Source organism: Rhinolophus sinicus, linkage group LG15 (assembly GCF_036562045.2).
Source record: "Rhinolophus sinicus isolate RSC01 linkage group LG15, ASM3656204v1, whole genome shotgun sequence".
Classification (NCBI taxonomy): Eukaryota; Metazoa; Chordata; class Mammalia; order Chiroptera; family Rhinolophidae; genus Rhinolophus; species Rhinolophus sinicus.
Genome location: NC_133764.1, coordinates 34,249,511 through 34,272,964, shown reverse-complemented (window position 1 = coordinate 34,272,964; position 23,454 = coordinate 34,249,511). Strand labels below are relative to the sequence as shown.

At 51.4% G+C, this 23,454-nt stretch overlaps 1 protein-coding gene across 1 annotated transcript in view; it reads left to right on the top strand.

Moving 5' to 3' along the window:
* LOC109451865 (uncharacterized) overlaps nucleotides 1-23,454 on the top strand; it is a 209,554-nt gene that overhangs the window by 1,387 nt on the left and 184,713 nt on the right. The window lies entirely within an intron of this gene.

Genomic DNA, 23,454 nt, shown 5'->3' with positions numbered 1-23,454 from the left:
GCGGGGTTAGGGGACGGGGGTGTTTCTGCATGTCCCTGGTCGGCTTCACTGCAAGGACTGGCCCACCCGTCAGGCAGACGCCGGTATGGGGTGGGCAGGTTTCTGAATGGGTGGGAGGAAGCAGGAATTGGTCCAGTGCGTCCAGCTGCCGGCCCTTCCTCCCCGCACCCTTCGCGGCTCGTTAATGGAAGAGGTTTCCTGCCCGGCGTGGGGAGAGGGCTTAGTCTTGAGTCCTGAACTGAAAGCAAATCGCTCTTGTATCTATCACACCCCCTTTTCTTATCCTTTTGTGTTGGCGCTGTTTGGGGCGGCAAGGTACCTGTCACTGAGTAGGCGCGATGCGATGTTCCTTGAATGAATGACTGAGCTAGTCCGCCTGGATGTACAGATAAACTTTCTCTTCTCCCACTTTGGCGCTCGTCCTCAACCCCAGGACTTCCCCCCCCCCCCCCCCGAATTCAGGTGGTTTCCTGGAGATGCTTTCCCACATGTGGGATTCCTCCCCTCCCCCCCCCACCCTACTGGCAGCCTGTGTGATGATCGGTTCCCGTCCAGAAGTCCCTCCTACATAGAAAACTTCTGGAAGCTGTCAGAAGTCTCTCTTGATACGTGCTCAGAGTGCCATTGCCTCCACTGAGTACCTGCTTGGGGAAGAAGGGAGGGCTAGGCACCGTAGGCCAAGAGGTGATGTGTGTTGGTACTGCCCCCTCCCCCAGGAGGGGGTACTGGCCGCAGCAGGTCCCAGGATCTGCCCATGCTGGTGCAATAACGTTCCTTGTGGCAGAACCCACCCTCCCCCTTCCAGACCTTGGGAGAGGGACTATTGAAGCTGTCTCACTGATTACCCATTGCTCCACCTGTGCCACCCGTGTGGTTTTTTTTAAAGCAATCCATGCTATTTCTCTATCCTTTATGGAAAACTACCAAAAAAAAAAAAAAAAAAGACGCAAAAAGCAGGGAAAACCACCCAGTTCCCACAGTAGTTGCTGGCAGTGGGACCTATTTCCTCACTGCTGAAACAGCTATAATATATACAACATTGTTTCCTGCGCTTTCTCCCCTGGACTTTATGTGGACATTTCCCCATGAACAGTTGGTTGAATCATAATTTGCTTGACAATCCCCCATTGTTGAATACCAAGGTGTTTCCAAATTTTTACCCTTAGAAGTAATGCATTGATTGGTGAGTGTTTTGTACATAAGGGTTTGTCCACAGTTGGGATCATTTCCTTTGGAAAATTCTTAGGAATCACTGACATTGCTTTAAGTCAGAGGCATGCCATTCCTCTGGGCATTTCCGAGGTTGGCTTGAGGGCAGAGAGCGCCACTCACCCATCGGTCGCTGCCATGTCTGGGAGCCAGAGTACATTGGGGGTTTTTGGTTGTTGTTGTTTTTCAAGCAGCAAAGTATGAGATGGGTAAAATGTGCCTTCAGGACTACGATGTAAATTATGTTAGCCATCCCATAAGGTGAGATTTATTTGGCAGCTGGATTAAAAATGTTGTCGTCTGTTTGAAAAAAATTAAGTTTTGATTTTGATATAAATCTAGATTTATAGGACAGTTGCAAAAATGGTACCTGGAGTTTCCCTCTATCCTTCACCCAGCCTCCTTAAACGTTAACATGTTCCTATCCACAGCCCAGAGGTTCAGACCCAGAGCATCAACACTGATAGAATCTGTGAAGTCCAGGCCTTACTCCCTTTTCTCCAGTTGTCCCGCTAATGTTCCTTTTATGATTTAAGATCCTGCAGTGCAGAAAATTCTGTCTTGTAAAAAAAAAAAAGTAGGAGTTGAGGGTTCCACAGACCATTTTTTTAATAAAAAAAAAAACACCTCTTTATTGAGATATGATTGCCACACAAAAAGTTGTACATTTTTAATGCATACAACTTGATGAGTCTGGTGATAAGTACATAACCATGAAAGCCCCAATTCTATGCCATGAACATTCATCACCTCCAAAAGTTTCCTCCCACCCACTTTATTGTTGTGTGTGTGTGAGTGATAAGAATACTTACAAGATCTACCCTCTTAGCAAACGTTTAAGTGTACAATGCAGTATTGTAAACTCTGGGTGCTCTGCTGTGCAGGAGAGTAGGACTTATTCTGGAGAAGGTTTCCAGGTGAGAAGGCCCCTCCATCTTCATCTTCTTTCCCAGGTTAACTTGTTCCCCCTTCCTATCTATGGCCCGCAGAGCAGATGAGACCCTCCCAGCCCAGAGGGGCGGGGAGCCCTGACCGCGGTGGGGGAAGCATCTCTGCGTGCTCCCTCCTTCCTTCTCAGACCTCTATTGGGAATGAGTTGGTTAGTGAAAACTGGGTTACAGCCTGCTCTGCCCTGACATGTCTCCTGTGGGGTAGATGGATGGATGACATCCGGTGTGCGTGAGAGCAGCCAGCCGCCAAGCCCCGAATCTACCGTTGACATGTCCTACATGCCATGCCCGTGTGGGTGACTCATGCCACCACTGAGCAGCAGGTGTGTCGGGCACTCAGTGTGCAAACCCAGCAAAGAGCACTTCCTGGTGATCTGGGCAGATTTAAAGGAACACAGGGTTCTACTCTCCGCTCAGAATGGATTTAGGGGATTGTCCAGCAGTCTTGGGCCAGGAAGTGATTCCCCCTTTTCTTTAGGGGATTTGTTTCTTCCAGGAAGAGTGAGGAGAGCCAGCTTGAAGGGGGTTTTGGAAGCCACGGATGTGGATGGAGGCTGGCGAGTGTCTTTGCAGAAGAGAGGCTTGAGAAGTTGAGGAAACGCATGAAAGAAGCCCTTCTGTTCCCCACAACCGAGACCCCATTGGTCTAAACCGTCCGTCACAATCCACACGCGAACTAGGGCTGACTCCTTCCAGTATCGCTGTCTGCCCCAGCTTGCTTGCAGTGGTCACCCGCATAGAGTGACGGTGGTATTTGCGTAGGATCCTCAAAAGGTAGGTCCTTACCTTTTGAGATTACTTAACTCTCAACACAACAGTTTCTCTGTTAGTGTTACCGTATGGTTGGTCGCCGACACCTGATGTTTCCTTTCTTCTTTGAAACGCTCCCAGCTTATAGCTTGTAAACTGAAAGATGCTCATCCCCTCTCCCCTCCCCCCTCTCCCTCGCCCCTCCTGCATGGCACGCACATTTTCTGTAACCAGCTAGCTCCAGGGAGAATCATAACAGGAAGTGTCCGTGGGAGCAGGGCTGGGATGTTGTGATGGAACAGCCTTCTGTCTGCACCTGCCTTGTCCGTCTCCTCTGGGGCTCCTCACCCCCCACCTCCCTTGGCAGGAGCCGCTGCTCTTCCCAGATCAGTGTGGGTCCAGTTCAGACTCTGCACATAGAGCTGCCCCACCAGTCCTCTGGCCTTCAAGTTGTGGTTTGCATGAAAATGAATTGCCTGGAGAATTTGGTAAAAATGAGTATTCTCAACAGCCATCCTGCCCTCCCCCCAATTTTAGAGGTTCTATTTTGGTATGTGTGGGGGTAGGGAGTGCTCAGAGATCTGCGTTTTGAACACCCTGGCCAGGACACTCCAATACAAATGGACACTTTAAGAAACATAGACTGACTTCTTGGCCAGTGCAAACCCGAATTGAACCCTTTCCTACTGAGGCTTCCCCAGCCATAGTGCTTCTCTTTTCTCCTCCCTCAGGAAGCCTTCCTGACTTACCTCCACCCGACGTGGATCCACACACACATTTACTTGATTTGTTGGTACACGTGTTAATACAGACGTCCTAAAGTCAGATGCCCTTTGTGCTTGGTTAAGACAGAAATGGCTGCATTTGGGCAAAAGATGAATTGTGTTTCTGGGCTTTAGGAATAAATGAAATTTGCAGTCTCTCCCTTGGGGAGGAGGGCGGTGAGGACATTGTGAGTTCCCCGGGAGCTTGGAAGATGCCCTTTCATGGGTAGCTTCCTGGTACATTTGTTTGCGTGCCCATGGAGACCACTGCTACTTCTGGCCACCACCATCCTAGGTGATATCCCCTGTTATCATGGAGCTGGTTCGGGTCCTCCACAGTGAGTTAGCAAGCACCCCCTTCTTTGTATGACAGATGTACTCAGCTCACTTCACATGAGGATGAGAATGGTCCTGGGTGAATTTCTTCCCTTTGACCTGTGCCATTGGCTAAAGATGGTCTGTTCAAAATCCCTTGGGCTCTCTTGCTTTAAGTAAAAGACCAGGTTTGTGCCCAGAGAAACGTCTCTATCAAACCAATCTGTTCATCACATGATATATGAAAGGCCTGGAGGAAGCGTGCAACTTAGAGGAATGCTGGAGTGGCAAGTTTCTGTCAAAGAATTTTTTTCTGTAATATGAATCATCACCTCCTCCCATATTTGGTTTGTTGCTACAGGTTTTTACATAAAAGTCTTGAATCCAGGTGCCTTTTGTAGTCAGTTAAGACAGAAGTGGCTACCTTTGGGCGAATGAAAAAGGCACAGCTGTTCTGGGTCTCCAGAAATAAATCAGACCTGCAGTCTCTCCCCTGAGGTCTGTGAGGCCCCCAGTGGTTTCGAAAATGCCTCTGATAGCAGCTGATTTTAATGGTTTTCAGACCCACTTCCTTTGCCTAAAGAGTGTGGGCCCTTGACTTCATTTCACTGTTGCAATTTCCTTCCCTTTCCGTCTTTGACTGACTGGGACAGGGCAGGAAAGACCATCTCTGCCTGCCCAGCAATCCCACCGGATAATTCATTGGGGATTTCAGCCAGGTTTTCAAGACATCAATGGCATTTTCCCTTATTCTAGACACCTTTCGATCCTTTGCTTTAGACTTCGTCTGTCGTTAATTCTACAGCTACTGAGGGGCTGCTGGATGCTTCTTTCGACATTGATGCAATCACTTCAGTTCTCTGGCACATAGGCTCTTTGGGGCAGTGGGAAGCCGACTTGCTTCGGCAGCCGAGGTGGGGAGGGGTTGAGTTTTAGGCATGGAAGGTCAGGTGGCTGAGATGCTAGCCTGTGGGGACATGTTCTTCAGTGTGTAAGCGAAGCCCTCAGGAGCCCTAAGTGACACTTACCATCTCTGCAGTTGTGTCTTCTTCATTTAACTAATTTTTAAAAATTTTAACCATCATTTCTTTTTTATAACTTGTGTTAAAGTGTACATAACATGAAGTTTACCATCTTAGCCATTTTTAAATGTGCAGTAAGTGGCATGATGCCCATTCACATTGTTGTGCAACCATCACCACCATCCGTGTCCAGAACTTTTCATCTTCCCCAAATGCAAACTCTGTGCCCATTAAACGCTAACTCCCCATACCCCGGCCCCAACCCCTGGCAACTTCCATTCTACTCTCCGTCACTATGAATCTGACTACAATAGGCATCTCATCTTGAGTGGAATCATGCAGTATTTGTCCTTTGTGTCTGACTTACGTCATTTAGCATAAAGTCCTGAAGGTTCATCTGTGTTGTAGCAGGTGTCAGAATTTCCTCTCATGTTCAGGCTGAATACTGTTCCTTTCTACGAATAGACCACATTTTGTTTACCATTCCTTCGTTGCTGGACACTTGGGTCGCTTCCACCTTTTGGCTGTTGTGAATAATGCTGCCATGAACAAGCGTGCACAAATACCTCAGTCCCTGTTTTCAGTTCTTTTGTGTATAACCCAGAAGTAGAATTGCTGGCTCACATGATAATTCTGTGCGTAATTTTTGGAGGAACTGCCGTATTTTCCACAGCAGCTGCAGCCTTTTATATTCCCACCAGCAAGGCCCAAGGGTTCCACTTTCTCTACTTCTGTGCCGACACTTTTTTGTTTTTGGATAGATAGCCATCCCCGTGGATGTGAAGAGGCACTTAACTAATTTTAAAGGTAGATTGACCAGGACAGTTAGATTTGTTTCCACGTACATTCCGGGAGCAGGTGGGATCTCCTTTTATCTTTGAGGAAGAATCTTTGCTAGGAGCTGAGTGCCCAGGGACCTATGGGACAGCAGAGTTCATGTGACTCAGCTCCCAGTCTGCAGCATCTATTCTTTCTAAATTAAAGCGTTTGGCGATCTAGCATGTTCCTTAGGTCCCAATTATTTGCACTAGATGTTTTCAAGTGCTTTTGTGCCCATATCCCATCTGTCACCTCATGCTGGTGGAATAGTCAGGTGCCATCCCCATTTTTCAGAAGAGAACATTAAGGCTTAGGTGAATGAAGTGGCACAGGTAGGTACTGACCCCACAGATGGGCCCCGAGTTCCTAAGGGAGCACACACTGTGAAAAGCAACTATTTTGGAAGCATTGGTGGCGGGGCGGGGGTGGGGGGGTTGGCAAATGGAGGTTGGATTCAGGATTTGAGAGAACTCCAGGGGGAGTCCTCTCTGCCCACTTGTCCTACATGGTCACATTTCATGTATGAAGTTTGCTGAGTGTAGGGTTTTATTTTGCAAAAAAAAAATTGAACAATTATTTTTCCGTAGAACCCTTTTCTGCCCAGTCGAGTGGCTTCAGAAATGCCTTTTTGAGCACAGTTCTGAGATGTCAGATGTCTGTGGTGGCTCCGGTGACGAGCCCCAGTCAGTGGCTGGGTTAAGACGGTTGCATCCTTTCTGGGGTTTTCTTCCTGAAGCTGTGTGTGAGCCCTGAAAGCTCTGTCTGTTCCGGTTTGTCCCCGTTTGTCATTGAGCATCCCAAGCATGTGTCCGGCCTCAAAGGGGTGGGGGTTAGGCGTTGGCAGTAAGTGGTTTTGTTGGCCCTGGGGACCAATTGTGTCTGCTCCTCAGCTCTGTACCCCTTTGCCTCACACGGCCTCTGTACCCTTCCCCACGTGGTGGAAGGAAAGGGAACTTGTGCCCCTGGTGCCACCATGAATGTGGCTCTTTTTCTTTTTTTTTTTTTTCATTACGATATTTCTTTTTATTTTTAAAAGGAAGTGGCAAGAAACAAAACTGTTATTCCTGTGGCTGGGATGACAGAACAGACGTCCCAAGCCCAGTGGCTTTCTTCCCTCTGGGAGGGGAGAGGGTGCCTGCCCGGGACCCTCCCCAGACTTGTTTAGTGGCCCCAGGGTAACGCCGAGGGACATTTCACTGAATCTGAGAGAATCCATGACCACTGGCAAGCCAGTGGGGAAAGGTAGATGTTTAGGTTTACAATTAAATTTCTAAAGTGGAAACCAGGAATGTGGTTAACCAGAGAGCTGAGACAGTCCCAGTTTCTCATGCCACCCTGACCGCTGGACGTTTCCACCTTTCCTAGAATTGTTTTCCTCGTCCCTTTCTGTGCCCTCCTTTTACCCTGTTCCCTTCCCTTCACCTCCTTCACTGTATTTTGAAGCTGACTCATCCCCCCTTCCCCAAACCCTTCCTCTCTGCCCTTGTCATCCTGGATATCTGTCTGTGGGCCACCGACTTGGGGAAGAGGCTGTGTGGCTGCATACATGGTTCACAGGTCAAACTGGCCATTCGACGTCACCTGTCCCCTAAACTACACCCAAACATCCCTGTGTAAGAGTGCAAGAAATACGATTTGCCAACCAGCGCTGGCTACCGGAGCAGCAGTGTTACATAGGGAAGAAGAGAGATGCCAACTTTTTACCTGCTTGGAGCAAGTGGTTCCCAGTGTTTATTTTCCTTAATCTCTGGAGGGCCTGGAGGGGGTTATTACTATCTCTGACGTAGGGCTTAGAGACCTCAAGGAATGTCTGTGAGGCCCCACAGTTTTGAAGAATGGAGTCCTGGTTCTAACTCAGGTCTTGGCAACGCCTGACACTGGGGTCCCGTCCTGCTCCAGTCCCCAGTGTCTGTGTGTCTTTGTGCAAGTTGCTGGACCTCTCTGGGCTCAATTCCTCCATCATAAAAGAAGGATATTTTTTAGGTTGGTCGCTTTTAGTTGCAAGTTACAGAGAAATCAACTCTAACTGGCTTAAACGATTGTTTGGTTGTTCATATAACTGAAGTCTAGGGGTGGTGCTTTTGGGTGATTTGGTGGCTCTCTGTTTTTCTCTAATTCTAATTAGCTTTACTTCCCTGGTGGGAGTGGAAAGAGCAGAAGCGTTTGCAGGCTTCCTGCTTCTGTGGACCCAGAGCAAGAGAATGGGATTGCTCAGCATTGCTGAGGGCCGGCCCTGCCCCTGCGTCTAGGAGAAGGGCACGTGGACAGGCTGTCCTGTGGTCACGTGCCTGGCACCTGGGGAGGCAGCTTCCCTCTGCAAAGCCACCCGGGGTTCTTCCGGTGGAAACTGGGATCCTCAGGAAGCAGGGACAGGTGTAGAGACAACACCAAATGCTGACTATGAGTGAAGGGGCTACAGGATGACACCCCAGAATGTGTGGTGGGGGAAGGTAATTCATTTTGTTTGCCTTTGTAGACTAGTACCTGGGGGAGAGCAGGGGCATGGGGACGCTCAGTGAACCTTGAGACATGAATGAGCCCCCACAGGGCTTCCTTCCCCCAGTCTCTGACCCCGAGAGTCTGTTTTTGCTCCGTCAGCGACTTGGGAATTTGGCCCTTGGGTCTCTAAGTCCAGCCTCGCAGCAGGTCGCCCATGGTGGGGCTCTCATTTACCTGCATACAAGAGTTGTTACTGGAATAGCAGCGATGGGGGCAGTGGTACTTCCCACCTGAGATTTCTTCAAAGCAAACAAAACACCTTCCCTAATTCCTAGCAGGACCGAGTGGTGTTGCTCCCGGTCTACCTGGACGAGGCAAATTTGGGTCCATTCCTGGTGCAAAAAGCCTGATGGAGCTGGGACCAATGGGTTTGTGCAGTCTCCTCCCTGGGCTCCTGTGCTGGGGCGAGACTGAACACCCGGTTTGGCCAGAAGAGGGCTTGTCCAGGAGCCGGCACATGTGAGTGGACTTCTTTAGAGGCTCCATTGTGTTTGTACATTCATGTGCTAATTTGTGCCCCAACTTTGGGGGGCGCCATGTAAGATGACAGCCTTGCTCTCCAGGCCACACTGATCTCAAGGTGGGAACCCTAGCGTGCCTGCCTGTCCACACGTTTCGCACGTTACACAGGTCGGCTTTGTTTAAGGAGCAGTGACTCATGCTCATGGGTTGTGTGAGCTCTTAAAGGAAGCCATGCTGCCCTGGCAAGTGCCACCAGCTGTCCTTGTTCGGCATTGTGAGGAAATAGCTCATTGTCATGGTGATAGGTTATTTCTATTCTGAAGCTTGCGTCTGAATGGCTGTTTTAGGGAGGGTGGTGCAGTGGGAGAAGACGGCTGATTGTCATGTAATAAAGGTGACAGATGTCCGAGGAAGCATTGCTAGCTGTGTATTTTCTATTCCCCATTTCGTAGACACGGAAGCCGAGGCTCCCAGGGCTTGCATTACTTGTCCAAAGTTGCCCTGCTGGTCAGCAGCAGAGCCAGAACTTACCTGCTCCAGGTTTGCATGTGACCGCGCCCATCTCACTGCAAGCTTGGTTCCCTGCTGCTCGGAAAGTGCTAGAAATCACAAGTCAAATGGATTTGATAATGTCTCTATAACGATGATTCATCCTTCAGGTCTTCCTTCCCAGTAACCCGCTGTGCAAGTCTAAAGCAGCGTTTCCCGATGGAGGTGAGGCCTGCATCCTTTTGGGAGCAGAGCTGGCGGTAGGCTTCTCTCTCCTACAGGTGAGACAGCGAAGTCAATGTTAAAATAACTAACACCATGACTGAGTGAAAGGTTCATCTGCCAGCGTTTTCCCTGACAGGGAGCTCTCCTGAACTGCTTCCCAGGTTCCAGGCTTTTCCTCCACGTCTACCTCTTCTGTTTTGTTGTCCTCCTGTTCCTCTCTACAGAGGTAAAAGCTGTTTTGGAGCGCTGTAAGTAATCGTACGCCTCCCCCAGCTGGCCAGGTGGACTCAGGATCCAGAGGCGGGATCCATGGTCCAGTCCAGAACAGGCATCAGCATCATCAGTTCCCTTCTTGTCGAAATCACAGGAACATACTGAGTTGAAATCGCGTTTCCCATCTCCTGCGATCAATCGTTGGCATTTAGAGTGATGGTTCTGGGTAGGTTCTAGCATCCTCGCTGATGAAGGCTTGTAAGGTTGGGTTACACACGTGTGAGTGGGACAAGAACATAGGCGGGTCTGTTATCAAGGCGTTGAGTGCGAGGGTTGTGATTCTAACTCAGTTACCAGGACAGTGCTGTGTGCGCTTTACTCCTGGAGCTCCAAGCTCAGCTGCGCTTGCGTAGCAGACACATGGCTAGACGTGACCCTCGGATGTTATACCTGGAAATTGGAGAGAGCTACCTGATGCTCTACCACCATCACCTGCAAAGGGGATAGGGGCCAGGTGAGAAATCCTTGTGCCATCTGAGCGGCACTCCCACCAGCCACCATGCTTTCTGTCCTTTGCACAACGAACCTTACGGAGCCTGTGACCTTGAGATTGAGGGAGGGGGATAGGAGTCAGAGTGTGTCTCATTCATTGGATGAAGTGAACCGAATCTTCCCTTATTGGCTTACACTGTGTGTCCCATCTTGAAGAAATGAACCAGCTCCATGGCTATATCTGCTTGGGATGCACAGTTGTGCCTCTGCTCCGATGTGGCTGGATTCAGTTGCTTTCCACTTCCTACCCCAGAGGTGCCGTTCACTTCTGGCTTTCTTCTTGGCAGTGTAGAGTTTGGTCTGCAGCCTCCACTGGCTTGAGTAAAATGACTTATGCAAAGGTGGTGTGTACACTCTAAAGTGCAAGGCACATGTGGTGAGTGACCAGCCCCAGGGACCTCTGTTGGCTTGAGTGGGCCAATAGGAGTGGGGTGTGGGGAGGGGAGGCCATGAGGCCGGCCCTTTCTTTGTGGGGTCTGCAGTGGGCTTGTTGCAAACTGTTCTTCCCTGAAACCTGTTGTGGCCCCTTTCCTCACGGGCTGTGCCCTTCTCCCCTCCTTTCCTAATCTTAGTGCAGACTCAGTGACACTCGCAGGTGGAGGGGACATAGAGTCCAGTATTTTTGTCCAGTGGTTGCCCAGGCTATACTTGAAGAAACTCATCAATGAAGTGCTAACTCTATTTTTGTGACAGTTTCTTTTTCAGCCAATCTTTCCTTTCCTTGAGCTACTAACAGCCTAGAAGATTGTTATATTATTAATCAATATCGTTATATTACTGTCACAGTTGTTTCGCAAGCATGGCTCTTTTATCGTCAATAAAATCAGAAGTGTGCACTCTCTGATTCGCTGACTTGTAGACTTGGTGACTTGACAGGTTGGAGGCCTGTGTGGCTCTGCTGTTTAGCTGCTGTGTGGCTGTGGGTGCTGGTGCATGGACTCGGGCTGCCTTATTAGCCCAACACATCCCACTGGGCAAACACCTACATGTCTCTCTTTCGGAAGGAAGGTGTCACTGGTCTTTGCTCAGAGTAGTCCTGCCCATTCTATGTATCTATTCCTATGCCTTAAAATAGTGGCTAGCCGAGAGTCCTGGGTTTTGTCCAGTTTCAGTCTCCTAATTTGCCTGTGGCTTTGGGTGAGTGACGGCACATCCTGGGGCCTCAGTTTCCTCCTGTGTACCTTAGACATGTACTATGAAGTCTGACAATTAAGTTCGTGAACTCATCCTAGAAAAAGTGCTACATATCTCATTGCTGAATATCACTATGGTCACCTTCGAAGTACTCCCCTTGGGAAGCTATGCACTGACGCCAGTGCCTAATCCACCCTTCAAAGCGATTTTGGAATTCTTTCTGGAACAGCCATCAGAGCTGTCGTCATATTGCCCTCAATGTCATCAAAATGTCTTCCTTTCAATATTTCCTTTATCTTTGGGTAAAGAAAGAAGTCATGGGGGCCAGATCAGGTGAGTAAGGAGGGTGTTCCAATACAGTGATTTGTTTACTGGCTAAAAACTCCCTCACAGACAGTACCGTGTGAGCTGGTGCATTGTCGTGATGCAAGAGCCGAGCCATGAATTATTGGCGAAAACTTCAGGTCGTTTTTGGCTAACTCTTTTCACGCAGCCTTTGCAGCACTTCCAAATAGTAAACTTGGTTCACTGTTTGTCCAGTTGGTACAAATCTTAACGAACCCCTCTGATACCAAAAAGGTCAGCAACATCCTTGCAACAAGTTCGCAAACTTAGTTGCCAGACCTGGTTATGATCCCTCGATTAGTTGCAACATGGAGGATAACGGCTTGTTTTTCTGTTTTCTGTGGATGACCATGAGCAAGGCGAGCAAGAAGAAACACCTGATTGTTCCCAGTGGTCACACAGCTCCCAGCTCTTTCTGCTGCACTGCTCAGCTTCTTAGAGAAGTACTCAATTAAACATCAAGGAAATCAAAACATAAAACAGTCTCGCAGGGCCATCTTTTATAAAACATCATTTGTGATAGTTTGGGATGCCTTCAGAAATCTGTTACGGTGACCGGTGACCGTGTACCAAGACAAACAACTCCTAGAGTAAATTACCCTCCTTGCTCTGTGGCTGGAGAGAATTTTATTTATTCAGGGGCCTGGGGGCGCTCTGCCTCTCCCTTTCCAGAGTGAACATTTGGACTCAAACTGCCTTCAAAGCGTTGATCTTTCAGGGCAGTGTAACAGAGGCCCTTCACTTGGGTAAAAATGAGATTCTTTCCTGCTTGCTGGTGGGTTCCCCTCCTGCATCTGGGAGGCAGACCAGCAACCGCCAAGCAAACAACCAGGCAAGTAGACGTCTGCTCTGTGGGGTCGCCGGTGGACCTGCCTTTCCCTTATTCTGAAGGCTGAGCTGCCGTGTTACAACCTGAGTTCTGGGGAGTGAGAAGTCCCCTCCTCACCCCTTTCTTCTTCCTGTCCTAAACCCCCTCCTTCCTCTTAGGGGGAAAAAAAAACCAGTCCCCGTTTCAGTGTCTGTGTCTTTAAGAATTCCTTCCACTGTAGCGCCAGCACAGAGACCCTTCTGTGAGAGTCCGTTGGAGGCCTGTCCTCGGTGACACCCCGCCCCCCATATTAAAAGACCATCAGAACAAGCTCCCCATTCTCCTCTGGAGAGGGTCCCTCTGTCCCCGGCCAAGGGACTCTTAAGGGAGCGTTTATCCTGGGACACTCAGTTTACAAAGACGGCTGGAGTGTCAGATAAACTCACTCAGACCCGAGGGGGGGGAAGGACAAAACCCCCTTTCTTTCACCCCCGCAGGGGGACCAGCAGAGACTCTGTGCTGCAGACCAGGGGTCTGAGCAGACAGGGAGGGGTCTGTGGCCAGACTCTGGGTTATTATCTTATCATCTCATTTTTAGGGGCCATCTCAGCACGGCCCTGAATCAACTCTGCGGAATCCCGTCCTCTCTGTGCGCTAGGTCACTGAGAAGCTCCGTGGCAGGTTTATCTGTTTCCCAGATAGGAATCCCTAGTTTCTTTCTGCTGCCTATTTGGATAAGGAAAAACTCACCTATTCTGTGGGCTGGTCTCCACTGTGTGTGTTTCAGAAGATTCTTGGTCTAATGGCAAACATTGTGGATAAACTTAGCCTCCTGGGGGGGTGGTGCACATACATGCACGCCCCATTTAGGTGTGTGTATGTGTGTGCCGTGTTGGTAGGGGACCGATCTGGGTGTGTGTGGGGGTGTTGGTCCCCCCTCCCTGGCTCCCACACGTGTTACAATCATAACTCTCTGGTATAGGCTTTGCTACTGTGTTTCCCTGAAAATAAGACCTAACCAGAAAAGAAGCCCTAGCATGATGTTTCAGGATGACATCCCCTGGACATAAGCTCTAATGCATCTTTTGGAGCAAAAATTAATATAAGATCTGGTCTTATTTTCAGGGAAACACAGTATATATGTGGCATAGAGTTTGGAAACTAGAAATTTCCATGATTACCTATTTGCATTGGACTAATGTTTGTTGCACACCTACTAAGTATTTTGCACTGGATCAGCGTCTCAATCCTCACAGCATCCTACAGACCTGGAAGGCTAGGCTCAGAGAAGGCAAGTGTGTCGCCTGATGTCACCCAGCAGTGGCATCCCTGAGGTTCCAGCACTGCTGTGTCTGATTCCCAAGCCTCCACCTGCTGCAGAGCTGGAGGTGAGGCTGGAGGACGCAGGGCAGCTCCCGGACGGGTGGGCATTGCTGAGGGGACGAGGGTGCTGCCAGGCTCTTGCCTTCTGCCGCTGGCTTTGGTTTTGGTCTTGTCCACTCCCTGCCTGCCTTTCCCTGGCCCCTCCACCCTGCACTGTCTGGGAATCTGCCACTTAGGTGACAGAGAATGAAGCCATGTGTGATAGCTGCCCTGTGGGCCTCCGACATGGTCCCTCCAGTGGGGAGACCACAAAGAGGGTGGAGCCACTGCAGCTCCCCTGGGTTGGGAGGGAGGCGCCCAGCTGCAAACAAGCCGTGTTGGGGGACCTTGCTGGAGCTTGGCCAAGAAACACCCTTCCCCAAGAATGCCTTAGAAAGGAACCTTGACCTGGCTTCCAGCCCCAAGTCTGTGACTCTTTCCTCCTTTTCTCAGGGTGAGCGCTGGGCCCTGGGGTTGGATGCATGTGTATGAGTCGGGGGAGGAGGGGGGAGCCAGGAAAGAGGGCTCCTGAAATTCCCAAGTTGCCTGAGTCCCATCTCTGTATGGCCCTGTCCTTTCTCCCCGTTCCAGAAGTAAGTGGCCTGGCAGTGCAGTGGCAGCTGAGGGGCCTTCCCAGTTCAGAGTCCACGTTCACATATCACAGCTGTCAGGGCTGTCACGGGCTCGTACTCCAGGGACAGGAGGCTCCTGGGCCTTCCTCTGTCTGGCTGAGTCCCCCTTATGCTCCAGGACTGGACGGGAGGTCAGGTTCCACCCGGGCCTGCTTAAGAGTGTGAACGGGAAGGCAAGGGTCACTCCTGAAATGCTGGGAAGTGGCGGAGGAGGGATTTGTGAGAGCTTGACCTTGTGTGGACGGCAGACTCTCCTGGGCTCTGCGATGGACGTCCTGTAGGAGGGGGCGGATCTCAGAACGCCCTCTGTGCTGTGAGCAGGTGCGGGCCTGGGGGAGAGGCAGGAGGGAGGGTGGTTTGGGGAATTCAGGATGGAGCTGAAAGGGTTCACATGAGAAATAAAATGTGCTCCGTTCCACGTTCTGTGGCCCCACAGGCACTCATGACTGCACAAAGGAGAGGGAGCAGGTGGGAAGATTTGGGAGGGAGGGGTGGAGCACACGAGGAGCCAAGGTTCCTGTCCTTGGTGGGGGTGGTGAGGGAAGCGTGGTGCCAGCGGGGGTGAGGATATGGAGTGGGGGCGGATGTGAGACTTATTGGAGGAACAGTGGCAGATCCGTCTTAGACAGTCGGGCTGTGGGTCTCTGCTTCCTTGAGGTGTCATTCCCGAGTCTCCCAGGACTGGACGAAGGGAATGAGAATTACTGCCCTGGAGCCCCTTCCAACCATAGGCTCCAGAATAATCCTCAGGGACACTTAGCACCACGATGGATAGCAGTGTCCGCTAGATGGGGCCAGATGGCAGATGGGGATGGATTGGGTTCTCACCCTCCCTGGGGTCACTCCCGGCCGGGTGGCCACCCTTACAGGCGTGCCCTGGTCATTTCTGTACCTTTCCCACACTGTGAGCCCTGATTTCGTCCATGCATTTTGGATGCACTTATTGCATCATCTAGGTTTCAGTCTCCGCAGTCTGGACGCTGGGGATGTGTAGGAGGAGGGTGAGGGTTGCACTGTCCCAGGGTTGAAGGGTCTGGGTCTCCGTCTTAGCTTGTTACTTCCCAGAGGACTGACCTTGGGCAAGTGCGTCTCCCTCTCTGTGCCTCTGTTTATTTCGTAGGCAAAATACCTGGGATGAGTCCTGAAGTTCTGTCCCGCTCTAAAAATAAAAGTCAGTCACATGGTTTAGGATGTGCATACAGGTGGCTTTATAAGTGTGACTGCGTTTGTGTGTGGACTTCTCTGTCTCCCCGTTCTCCATCTTGCATCTCCCTGTGGTTCATGTTGCTCCTGCTCTGGTTAGTGTGTCACCCTGGGGGAGGTGGGACGTTTGCAGCGGTGGCCTCACCGAGGGCACAGAGGAGCAGGCAGGTCGGGTTGGGATCAGAAGTCACCGTGCTCACCTCCCCGGTGCTTGGCTTCCCCATTGTGACAGCACCAATGGGTGGTTAGTGAACGTGAGGTCAGGGCTTGGACAGTGGGCGCCGAGCTAGGGTGGCTGCTGTCCCCTTCCAGCTTCTTTCACGAACCCGACGAAAGTGGCAGGCTCTGGATGTTGTTTTGTAGACGGTGGAACAAGCCGTGTGTGAGTGTGTTTGGGCAGGGTGACATGTGTCTTAGTTTGGCTTGTCACTGCCGCACACTGACGCAGCCCACTCAAATAGCTCAGAGAAAGCCCTTCTTATCGATAACCCACCTCCCTCGGTGCCAACATTCCCAGAGCACCCTGATCGAATGCATCAATCGATTTGACTGGTGGGGAGAAAATGTCAGGCTGTGCTCGGCTTAATTCCTTTTCTGCCCCTTTGATCGTTGACTTTTTCAAGGGGCAAGGAGGAGCCTTCTCGTTGATGAAAGATGTGTTTTGGAAAACGTACGGAACAGCCTTCTGTTTTGTCACGGGCATTGTTAATTCCCACCTTTGCTGTTCCCTTGGATTCCAGGGCTGGGCGGGAGGCAGGGGCTGGGCTGGCCCACTGATGCCGCCTTTCTCAGGATGGAGCCTTCGCCTGATAACACACAAATGGAGGGGGGCACGTTAGCAGGTCTCTCTCCCTGCTTGACATAAGACTCCTGTTCTCTGGTTGGGGGGAGGCGACACTTCACACAAGGGAGACTTTAGAGGGAAGACCGAGCTGGCGGGCCAGCGGAGCAGGAGGTGGGGGAGTGTTGTCATTTATTAGGTCTATGAAAACAATACGGGGTTTGTCTCCAGGGTACGGGGGTGCCTGGGGAGGCAAGCCAAGATGGGCCCGAGCAGAAGGAAAACAAGCACAGGTCTGACGAAAATGTGGTGACCCCAAGGAACCGGGAGAAAAGCACCTTTGTTTAGGGAGGTCAGAGCAAGCAAGGCATGGCGGGCAGGGAGAGGCGTGTGAGGAGGCCTCGGTGCTGGGAGAATCGCTGCTTCTGTGCTGGGGACCTGGGCCCCTAAAACGGGCTTGCGAAGACCAGGTCACCAAGCTCGGTGGGAGTTGCTGAGGCGGCTGGTCCCAATGCCTTGCATTCTGGGGCAGGTTTGGGGGAACCCCTCCTTAGCTCTGCTCCTTGGGATGGCCCAAGAGAAGACACCACATGACAGTCTCCCTGGGATTTGGGAGGGAGGATGGATGGGAGTGTGCCTGGATTCGGGGATTCCTGGCAGGCTGCAGTTTCGCCTCCCTCTGGCGCTGGACAGAGAAGGCCCTGGAGCCTGGAGGCAGACAGCTCCGGGATCTGGGCAGAAGGACACACACGGGATGCCCTTCAGCTGCCCACACTGCACTGGTGGAGACTTGGGTGTCTGGAGGCCACAGGAGGAAGCAGAGAGATCGTGCTGGAGCACGTCCCTCTTGAGACCCTCCAAGGCCACCCCCTGAGCACCTCTCCACTATTCCATCTTTTATGCAGACACCCCTGTGGACTTGTAGCCCCAAATCCAGTGACTCACTTTTGCTTCTAAGTACTGATACATACATACACACACATACATGCATACACACACACACACACATACATATATATATATTAAGCAGAGGGGCTTGAGGACCCCTGGTTGGCTCCCATCACCCGTCCCCCTTGGCAGAAGCACAGCCCTGTCTGGTGTGAGCCTGCAGTCCTTGGTGAGTTTGGCCTTGCTCACGCCTTGTGTCTGTGGAAGGACTCCACCAGCACAGCAGCCCCGCGAGAGGGCAAGTGGCAGCCGCCCCTCTGGTGAGGCGCCTTGCTCCCAGGACCAAAGTGAGGACCCTGAGTGCCCCTCAGAAGCCCCCTGCTGGGTGAACTTGGACTGCCAGCCACCTGCCATTGGGAGCTGTGATGGAGAACCCCAGTGCTGGGTGTGGACGCTTAGCTCTGACAGACTCTGCTCAGGGGCAGTCAGATCACACTGAGAAAGCCCAGGGGCCCGCTTAACCCCTCATGTGGCCTCTATCAGGAGAGGCACATCCTGGGAAAGTCCGCCTGCATTGTGGAGGTTGTAACAATAAGTGTTAATAGCATTATAAGCTGGTAATAGTAGTTGCTAACACAATGGCACATTTTGTTCCAACCATTGATCCTTCTAGGACACACACACCAGGCACATGCACACAGCCGTCTCCCACTCATTCCCAGACCCCCAGTGGATGCCTGAAACCGCAGATCGTACCCAACCCTATATGTACGATGGTTATTGCTGTACATACATCCCTTTTCACGGAAAAGCAGCCCGTTACGGCTTCCTTTTGGCATATCTGAATTGCCAGCATCACTGTTCTTGCACTTGGGGACTATTATTAAGTAAAACAAGGGTGACTTGGACATCAGCACTGTGATACGGGGACACCGAGACGGCTACTTCCTGACTACCAGGTGAGGCGTCTGCAGGGTGGAGACACTGGGCAAAGGGGTGATTCACCTGCCCGGCAGGACGGAGCTGGACAGTAAGAGATTTCATTGCAATACTCACAATGGTGCACAATTTAAAACTTAGGAAGTGTTTATATCTGGAATTTTCCGTTTAATTTTTTTTAGACCATGATTGACTGCGGTTCATTGAAACCGTGGAAAGAGAAACCAAAGATAAGAGCGGAATACTGGACATGCGGGCATGCACAGACACGCGTGCACACACGCACACTCGTTTATTCCTCACGATGACCCGATGAGGAAGGTGTTGCTATGCTCCCTATTACAGATGAAGAGGCCGAGGCACAGAGAGGGAAAGTAACTTATCAGAGATCACACAGCTATTAACGGGTGCCACTTGGCTCCAAACCCAAGCCGTCGGGCTCCTGGGCTAAGTAGTAGGCAGTGTTGGCAGTGACCTGGAGGGCTGCTCTGTGCCAAGCGTTCTGCTGTGATATCAGCCCTCCCAATAGCCTTGCAAGGGCTGCAAGGGTTTATCCTTGTCTTCCGGTGGCAGAGCCTGAAGCTCACAGAGGTCCAGTGCTGGGCTCAAGGTCACCCACTGGCCAGCTTGGCTGTGTCAACTCTAAAGGGCAGTGTTCCCTCCCAGAGTCAAATGGTGTCTTCCTTGCTACTTGTTGACAAGTCAGCTTGCAGGAGTGTTTGGGTCATCATGTTGTAGTTTTTGCATTTGAGGGGGAGCCTGGGGAAGGCCCCAGGTCCATCCCAGCCCCTGGGCAGTGGAAGGAGGATGGGGGTTCCCTGTCTGCCCGTCCTGCTGTTCTCCTTGCCTCTGTCCAGCCCTGGCTCCCTCCGAGCTCCCGGCCGGCCCAGCTGACTCTGGCTGCCCGCCAGGCCCACATTGCCGATGTGGTTTTCCTCTTTCTCCCCTTTGCTCTTCTCCCATTCTTCCTTTAGGGTGACACAATAGGCTCATGAAGACAGCCCACACAGGCTGAGACAGATGCCAATGGGACCCTGTTTCTTCCCCAAAGGAAATGCCTTGTGTCCTCCTTAATCACCATCTGAGGTCTGGCTGGTGTCACAGTAAGGGGACCCAGGGCTGAGAAGGAGGAAGGAGGAAAGCTGCTGTGCGGGGCTCGCTTTGCAGTTCTGAGCTGTGGAGTCCAGGAGGTTTTCTGAGGGAGGAAGGAAGGACCAAGGAAAGCGTATCCTGCGAGGCCAGCCCCTCAGGGCCCCTGCACAGCCCAGCCTCATCTGCATGGTAACGCAGGGTGTTCTCCTGCCTGGAACACTCTTCCTCCTCCTCTTGCCAGAGCAGGACCACCTCTCCTACGGGTGCAAGGCGCCCAGTGACAACTGAGCACCTACTATGTGCCAGGCCCAGTGACATTCTTTACACATGCTGTCTCTTTCCTCCTGACATGAACATTGGAAGGGATTCCATTTGTGTCTGGTTTCACTGGTGCGGCCTGAGATGTCCAGAATCCTGCCCAGTGTCACAGCTGGGATGTGGCAGGGTCTGCATTTGAAACGCGTTGCAAAGCTGTGTTCTTCCTGGACCTTCCTGTCTCTCGTCGGCCCCCAGCAACTCTGAGACTTCCTCCTGGGGACCCCTCCCCTCCAGCTATGGCTGCCCACTCTGGACTTCTCAGCCCTGACTTTTTATTTTTATTTTATTTTTATTTATTTATTTATTTTTAAGATAACAGCATTATATTAAAGTGAAACCTTTTTCTTTTAAAAAAAAAAAGAGTGTTAGTTTTAACAATGAGGTTATGAGTTCCGGGCAGCTGGGCTCTGACAACTGGTCCTATCAGTGCCCTGCTTCTGGCCCCCCGAAAGGCACTAGGGGGAGCCCCAAAGCCTCCAGGTGGCAGGGAGAGGAGGAGGCAGCATTCCACCATTCAGGAGCAGCCGGAAGCTCATGTAACAGGAGGAAGGAAATGGGAAAGCAGCTGTGTGTGGACGCTTCCATGAGTGGGACCGCCACCTCATCCACAAGGTTAGCTGAACAGGGTTCAGCCCTGACTTTTTAGACCAGGGTTGTGAGGTTCCATCCTCAACTACCTTGAGGGGCTTTTTGAGTCTATTAACAAGGTTGTAAACTTGAAAAGAGAGAGGGCTTATTCTATGACTTTGGCACCCTCCAAAGAAAACATCTAGCACAGTCTCTTGAAATGCCTGTTAAATGGAAAGAAAGCACTAAAAATGGCATTGGCGTGCCTGGGACATGCCATCTTCTGGTGACATTCTTCATGCAGGTGAGTATTATTAGCATCATTTCACAGATGAGAAAACTGAGGCTGGGGAAGTTGGGAAGCCGGCCCAGGATCGAACAGCCAGTGAGGGGCTCGGCCTGTCTGACCTGGAAGCCCCTCGTCTGTCCAGCCCACTGACTCGGGGGGCTTGTCGTGTCCGAGGGCAGGGGACAGTCTTGGTAAAGCTCGTTGGCAACAGGTGAGGGGTTTGCGAGTGATGCTTTATTCTGGTGCCTGTGCGCCTCTACCTAGCACCCGCACTTTTCATTTTTAAACCCGCTTTATTGAGGTCCATTTGCATACTGTGAATTCATGTATGGTAGATGGAGAACCCAGTGAGGTTTAGTAAACGTGTAAAGTTGTGCGACCGGCAGCACAGCACAGTCTCAGAACATTTTCATCAACCCCCGAAGGTTTTCTCGTGCCCGTCAGCCGTCACTCTCCACTTCCATGGCCAGCGCTGGGCTCCTGCGGGTCTGCTCTGTCAGTTTACCTTCTGTGCACATTTTGTACTCACGGAATTATACATCCATAGTCTGTTTTGCACCTGGTTTCCTTCGCTTAGTATGTTTCTGAGAAAGTGGCATTGAGTCCTGTGTGTGTCCAGACTTTAATATGGGGCAATGAATGGGTTAACCAGAAACATGCCATGTGGGTGGCTGGGGTGGAGCTGGGGTGGGGGTGGGGGCTGCAGGCTGCACCTGGGGGCTGAGCAGTGTCTGGTCTTTAGCTCTTCCAGCCCCGGCTCCTGATCCATCTGTCCCACCTTGCCAGGCAGCTTTAATGGACCTGGCTTCCTCCTTTCAGCCTGTTAGGACTTAATTAAGTCATAATGACAGACGGAGAAGGTCTGTTTCCTGGCAATTAAAGTAAGTGGAAGATTGGAACTTGGTCCAGCCCCGCTCCCAGCCAGGAAGGATGTGACCCTCCCATTGCATTGTTCCTGCTCCCCAAAGGGGTCTGGGATGATGTTGGCAATCCCCTCCCCTCTCCAAGTCTCCCCACACTGGCTGATTTTATTCTTCTCCAGCAGATTCTCAGGGCTGTTGTGTACAAGGGCAGCCATGCCCATTTCATTTCATTTTCAGGTCTCTTTGCCCCTATTGTCCCAACCCCAATCCAGGGAGACAGGGAGGAGCCGTTTATTCATTCCTCAAAGCTGGCTTGAATGGCTGGCACAGGCTGGGAGGACAAAGGTGAAGTAGACAGAGCCCCAGGCTCAGCCAGAGGCTCCGCCTGAGTCAGTCGGAAGAGAAGGTGTGAAATGAACAACCAAAGGCAGTGAATAGGGACTGAATGGGCAAGAGTGCCTGCTGCTTGCAGTGGTCAAGACCAAGGAGGACGTGGAACCTGTGGGCTAGGTCATGGGGAGGGGAGTGGAGACTGAACTGTGGGCTGAGGAGCGCACCAGGTTTGCTGGGGGTGGGACAGGCGCGTGGCATTGTGGGGCTGTGCCACCAAGGGGCCAGAGAAGGTGGAAAAACTTAGTTCTGAGGCAGGCAGCCCACAGATGTCCCATTCGGAGGCTGCAAGGGCTGTGGCTGGCCGCTCGGGAAGGAGAAAGGTGATGGAAGATGCTGACTCCACAGTCCAGCTGGACTTGACCATGGGCACGGGGGAAGCTCGCTGGCCTCCTGGATATGGAGAGTTGGCGCTTTTCTCGGCTGCCAGTCCTCTGAGGTGCTCTGGGAGTTTCTGTTTTTCACCCCCATGTAAACCACACGTGTTATTCAAAACAACTTCATACTTAACAAAACTCGCGTGCATTTGCATTTCCAATGGTGTCTTTTAGTCTTGGTCCCCAGTTGGAGTTTTCGGAGACAGAATCTCAGGCCACATGGTTTGAGTCTCACTTTTGGCGTCACCTTTTGTTTTCGTTTTTTCTGTGTTCTTTGTTGCTTGTTTTTGCCTGCACAATATTCTGCAAAACTAACATCACCATTTGCCTAATGCAACTATCGAGGAATAGAAGAAGGCTGCCTTTTAGTTTAATCTTACTATATAACGGGGGCTGTGCTACGTCTTTTTCTTCATTTCACCTTTTGGCCCAACAGGGTGTTGCAGTAGCAGGATTTGAACTGCTGCCGTTTTCCTGGCCTCTGGTTTCATCTTTCCTTCTGCTCTCAAACGCCACATCCCGGACGTATTTAAAGCCTCCTCAATTTTGTCCCTGGCCCTGCCTGGCACCCAGCTGCAGCCTAAGGACTGTTTCTCCCCTTACGTGGATTTACAGGCACAGGGTGGAGTGCAGAGCTCTTAAAGGAGAACCTTGAGTCGCTAGGCTTGTTCCCGGTCCCTCGGGGACCCTCTGTCCATGTGTCTGTGTTGGCTCTACCCTGCCCCCTCCTCTGTCTTCCTGCCTTCCCGTCCTGGAAGGACCATTGTGCATGGCAGAGTTGGAAAGAAGGGAGCAGCCTATGCTGGGATTCCTTCCAGGCGCTGAAAAGTCTTCCTCCGTTCGTAACCCTGCCCGGGCTCAGGAGCTGTGAGCGCTGAGCAAACACCCCTTGAAAGAGAAAAGCTGCATTGTGCTCCCTGTGCTGGTGGCCTGGCCTCAAGTGCCACCAATTGCCCTGACTTGTGAATCTCTAAGTGGCCCTGCAGAGTGCATGCGTGTGTGTACATGTGTGCATGCATGTGTGTGCACATGTGTGTGTGCACAGCCAAATATACGCGAACACAGGCCTGCTGGGAGTGGCGGAGCTTTGATCCCAAGAGAGCTCTGGTAAGTAATTGCTTTCCTAACAGGAGGGCAGGTGATGGGAAATGTCAGGGAGGCAGCCACGCTGCGAGTGAGTGATGGTGAGCCTGCTTC